The sequence below is a fragment of the Podarcis gaigeae genome (assembly GCF_964106915.1).
Source record: "Podarcis gaigeae genome assembly, chromosome: 7".
NCBI classification, from domain to species: domain Eukaryota; kingdom Metazoa; phylum Chordata; class Lepidosauria; order Squamata; family Lacertidae; genus Podarcis; species Podarcis gaigeae.
In genome coordinates, this window is record NC_139683.1 from 29,771,493 (window position 1) to 29,777,510 (window position 6,018).

Below are 6,018 nucleotides of genomic sequence, written 5' to 3' on the forward strand. Positions count from 1 at the left end.
AGAAGGTTGGTGGTTTGAGCCCACCCACAGACAGCTGTGGGCAAGATTCCTGCATTGCCGGGAGGTGGACTAAATGACTCTCGGGGCCACTTCCAACTCTACAATTCTGTGATTCCATGAAAACAGGTTAAGTAGGTTGGAAGGTAACTGTTAATTTCACCTTGCCTCTCTGTGGTTGCTTTGTGCGTCTTAAAAAGCCCCATGCATTGTGACCTACCTTCTTAATGTGAGAAGTCTTTCTTCAAACCCCACCACAGGGCCTTTGTCTCAACATCTTTGCACTATCGCTGTTCCTGCCCATTTACATGGGACCTAATATTGTACTAACAATGGATCAGGACTACTAGGAGTCTAGTGCTTGTTGTAAAATGGAGGTGTGGGGAGAGAAGTTGAAACAACTGGAAAAGCAGCCTGCCTACTAGCTTGGGTGTGGATTTGCGTTACTTAGTAGGTATGAAAGCATTAATTGTTGCACATACTTCAGATTAAATGTGATTATTCAAGCGTCCCTTATTAGGTACATGCCTAGATTTCATTGTAATAATTTATGGTTAAATCCTTCACTAATTAAATATGAAGGTAAGTTTCTTTGGACTAAACTACGTATACTCATTGTGTTTGAAATTTTGCATAATTCTCAGTCACTGAAGCTTAAAAAAATAACCACAGTTTTTGTTTTATGCATCTGTTTAGAAAAGCTTTGTATGAGAATTTCTCTCAGCTTTCTAATAATAATAATTTTATTCATGCCCCGCCCATCTGGCTGGGTTTCCCCAGCCACTCTGGGCAGCTTCCAACATATATAGCTGTGGCGGGAAGGTAAACGGCGTTTCCATTCGCTCTGGTTTCCATCACGGTGTTCTGTTGTGCCAGAAGCGGTTTAGTCATGCTGGCCACATGACCCGGAAAGCTGTCTGTGGACAAACGCCAGCTCCATCGGCCTGAAAAGTGAGATGAGCGCTACAACCCCATAGTCGCCTTTGACTGGACTTAACTGTTCAGGGGTCCTTTACCTTTTCCCCTTTACCTTACAGCATATATAAAACATACCAGTGTAATGCTGGCATCCTTCCATACCCAGTTTAGTTCTGGATGGCCTCTTTAACAGCTGCAGTCAAGTTTATTAACAGATCAATTCTAAACTATTCCTTCCCCTGCCCCCGGGCTTTTGGTTTGCTGACAGGATTAAATTGACTCAAAAATAATATTAAATATAATTCAGTAACTATTCTGATGAACCACTGCCAGACTGTGGTCACATTCGCAACTTGCATTTAAAGCTCTACAACACCACTTTAAACAGTCATCGTCAATTCCCCCAAATAATTCTGGAAGCTAATTTGTTAAGAGACCTCTGTTCCTGTCACAGAGCTATGATTCCAAGAGAAAAGCGTTTGATGGTTAAATCACTCTGGGAATTGGTCTATAGGAGGGGAATAGGAGTCTAATGACCCTTTGGAGAAAGTTTCAACAAATGGGGATGTACTCAACTAATGTTTGCTCAGAGGCCCATAGAAATTAAGGGACCTAAGTTAGCTGCGGCCGTTAATTTCAACGAATCTGCTCTGAGTAAAAGTTGAATGCAATCTATGTTTATGAGAGAGACAGAGAGAGAGATGTCAGTAAACTGTTTCCCAGCCCCCACTCTAGAATAGTCATGTATTTCAAGTTCTGACCAGGGTGTAAGATCCTGCCAGAAACTGTGGAAGACCTGTGATGCTTTGTTGCATGGCTCAGCAAGCTTCTCCCCGCCTACTGAAAACTAGATGCAGACCTTGAAAATGGATGCAAGGAAAGTATGAAGTGGGAGCAGTGTATGACTGAACCTAGTGGGAAGTGTTTTGCTGGTGCTATTTCAGATTGACTGGAATAGGAACACAAAAAGGAATTTAATTTCTGGTAATCGGGGGTTGCTTTGAAGAAGCTGTGGAGAAGAAAAGGGGGAAAAAACCCCTAAAGGAATCAACTAGTCAAGAGAACAAGGGAATCAGTTGTGTGTTAACCTTGGCAAAAATGCATTAAATAGTTCCTTTATTTGCTTTCCAGAACAATCATCCATGGACAGGAAATGTTTTGATCAAAGCACTGCTGCTTTGTTGGATATTATTTTATATACTGCTTTTATACTATTGTCAATGCTTTTTAAGTAGGGAGTTTTCTTTGCGCACTGTTATTCAGGATAATTAAGGGCTGACATTCAAGGCTAAAAACATCTGCAGATTGTGTGTGACCATAAGCAGGTCATTTAACTTTTTCCTAATTCTGAATTGGATCTAAAAGTGTAGCTACTGTATAAATCTCCTTCTGTTATTTTTGTTTTTTGAATAGCTTATTCAATACCGTTTTATGCCATTTTTAACAAAGAGTTGCGTCGTACCTGGAAGACTTAACACATTTATTATGGCACAAGCTTTAGTGGCAAAGATTAGACTTTATCAGATGCAATGAAATTTACTTCCTGTTAACATTCATGGTGTTAAAAGGACACGCTTGGTTTGGACCAAGTGAGCACTAGTAGGCCTGCACTCATTAAAGTGAGTTAAGGAAGTTTGGAAACATGTTCTTTTTTTAATCTACATGCAATTTGGGGGAGAACTGTAGCTTATGTGCTTATTGTGCAGTTTACAACTCTTGACTGCCTTTCAGTTTAAAGCCCAAAATAGTAATCGATTGAATTCTGTTTTTTTTAATGTTATTCAAAATTAAATATAAATTCCATGATGGAAATACATATTGAAAAACTTAGTTTAAAAGGGGGGAAGCTAATATTTCTATATACATGCTTTAACATGCACTTTGCTTCATAATGAATTATTAATAAATATTCCTTATACACAAATCCACTGTTATAAAATATTAAAGTTTTAAATTATTAAGTTTCAACCATTAGAACTAGGAGGACAGGCTCGTGTTGTTTTTTTTGTTTGTTTTTTTACTCTAAAAATACAAATCTATTCCACTCCCCAAAGTTCCTAATTCTGGTTTTATTTAGTGGGTTATGACATTGCAACTTTCTATAACTTCCCTATGTTTTTCTTGATCTTAAATCATAATCACTGTATTCAGTTGTTCCCAAAACTTCCCTAAATAATTGGTTGAAATCTAATATATATATGGGGTGATAGGGCATGCCCATTCCACCAGTCTCACTCCGTTAGTAATACTTCCACTAATATATTGGACAGAACAATCCTTGGGGTTGGAGAAATGAAGCTAAGGAGCCTGTGTGTCCTCAGTCACCCCCCAAGAATGGGCCACTGTAGCCCCACAGCTGATGGAGCACCACTGGCAGAACACCTGTGTCCACTGAGAGGGCCATTTCACTGGCTGGGTGGCACTTAATGCCTCTTTCTATAGCCCATCTGCCTGAATGCTGTTTGTAGGATTGCAGCCTAGCTCCCTTCTGTAAACAACAAATCAGGATCAGCTAGCAGGTGCTGGGAAATATCTAGCCTGGTATAAGACCATTTCAAATGCCTGATAAAACACAGTAAGTTGTGTTGTAACTCTTAATGAAAATGCTTCCATGCATGAAACATAATTTAGAACTTGGCGTTTAAATAAGTGCCATTTGTTGCAAAACCTGGGCAAGGTGTTCCATGACTCATTGCTTCCACATCTCCAGTGGTGTCTGATTTTGTTGCTGTTAATGCAGAAACCGGCTAAACCTTTAGCTGCAGCCAAGTTTGGGAAGAGCTGCTAGTTTGTTCAAAGACAATATCTAACGTTTATTTACTGCCAACAGTATAGGAGCTACTGGGGAAAGATGGCTGGCATTCTTCAGCGTGAGACAGAGGTCACCAATCTTTTGGGAAGTGTCCTGGAAGTCAAGTCCAAGTAGGAGCAAGCATGTAATGAATAGGAACACGAGGAGAGAGCTCTGCTGAAGTAGGCCAAAGGTGTGTCTAATTCAGCACCCTGCTTTCACAGTGGCAAACTCGATGCCTGTACAAAGCTCATAAGCAGGGCACAGTGCCATATGGTTTTATTTATGTCAACCTTGCATTTCCTTCAAAGAGTTCAAGGTTTGTCCCCTCCCTCATCTTAACTTCACGAAAAATTTGTTAGGTAGGCTTCTTATCCCACTCCAGCTGTTATTCCCCAACGACAGAGATACAGTGGTACCTCGGGTTACATACGCTTCAGGTTACAGACTCCGCTAACCCAGAAATATTACCTCGGGTTAAGAACTTTGCTTCAGGATGAGAACAGAAATCATGCTCCGGCGGCGCGGCAGCAGCAGGAGACCCCATTAGCTAAAGTTGTGCTTCAGGTGAAGAACAGTTTCAGGTGAAGAACGGACCTCCAGAACGAATTAAATTCTTAACCTGAGATACTATCGGACTTACGTTCGACCGAGCGACTCTTCCGGTCGAGTCCTCTGACGTGATTAACGACCTGAGCCTTTGATGAGGCTCCAACCACGTTCCCCCATTACACAGAGTATCCAGCACGCAGGGAAGGAGCCAAGATAGTATGAGCTACATTGCAAAGAGTGTTTTATTTCTAACTACGCAGCCAGAAAATAAATATACATGCTCTCTCTGTGAAAGCAGAGAATAACTGAACAACAAAGGAACAGTAACATCACATCCATCTCCTGTCTTCCGTGAGACTTCCAATAGTCTGGAATCTCTGGAATGCAAAACAGAGTCTTGTGACTCCAAGCACTGCACAGTGGCACAAACAGAAACTAACAGGTACCACTGTACACTATTTTGGAATGGTTTTGCCTTTTGTCTGCTGTAGTGGGAAGCTAGTGGAAGCAAAGATATGGAGACAAGCAGTATGAGCTGGACTCTACTGGAACATGTTCAGGTCTTCCACAAACCACAGCTGCCTGGGGTGTGTGGCTTGGCCATTTATCTGTGACTGAGAGGGTGACGTAAAGATTAGAATCGTCTCTACCAGACATTTGGTGGAGCGCTTGTTTCCTAACTTATAAAAAGCAGTTTATTACTTTCAAATAAAAGTGAACCAAAAACAATGCAGCATAGTAGTTTGGGGAACTAAAGAGATCCGAATTCAAATCCCCACTAAGCCATTCATCTCAACGGGTGGCATTGGACCAGTCAGCCTAACTAGGTTCTCAGTCATGTTTTAAGGATAAAGGAAGGGCAAGTGTGCATGGTGGCTGGAAGAGAGGGGTAATAATAAAAACTGAGCCATGTCCATCCATCTTGACAAAGTATCTTAATATATTGGCACTAGTCTGACACAAGCTATTCTCATAACCTGTGGCCTATAGACATTTACAAATAAGGGGTAGAAATGTAGCCTTCGTTCCCCTGAACTAAATCCAGCACTACTGTATATGTCTTCTTGCATTTCTGCAGCAGATTAAAAAAAGGCTATCCCTCTGGACCAATCCATTTCTGTGTATAAAATGAAGCAATATTTACATAGCCCCAAAAAGAGGTTATGCCGATTTCCTCATGTAAGGGAGCCTAGCATGAGGAGATCTTCAAGCAAAAGCGGTCAAGCAAGTTTAACATTTGTTATTGAATTCAGAGTGCCACCTACAGGCCAGCAAAATACCTCCCATCCTGTTTAAAAAACCCAAAAACCTTTCACATGCATCTCTCTCATACATATTAACTTGGTCCAAAGGCAGTTACCTTGATGCAGGTGAGTGGTTCTAGAAGTTATTATAACAATTGCTTCAATCTAGCATTATTATTGGGACGCGGGTGGCGCTGTGGTATAAACCACTGAGCCTTGGGCTTGCTGATCAGAAGGTCGGTGGTTCAAATCCCCACGACGGGGTGAGCTCCTGTTGTTTGGTCCCAGCTCCTGCCAATCTAGCAGTTCAAAAGCACGTCAAAGTGCTTTTACCTTCTCCGGCGGGAAGGTAAACAGCATTTCCATGCATTGCTCTGGTTTTGGCATTCTGTTGCACCAGAAGCAGCTTATGCTGGCCACAAGACCCGGGAAAACTATCTGTGGACAAACGTCGGCTCCCTTGGCCAGTAAAGCGAGATGAGCGCCGCAACCCCAGAGTCGTTCCCAACCGGACTG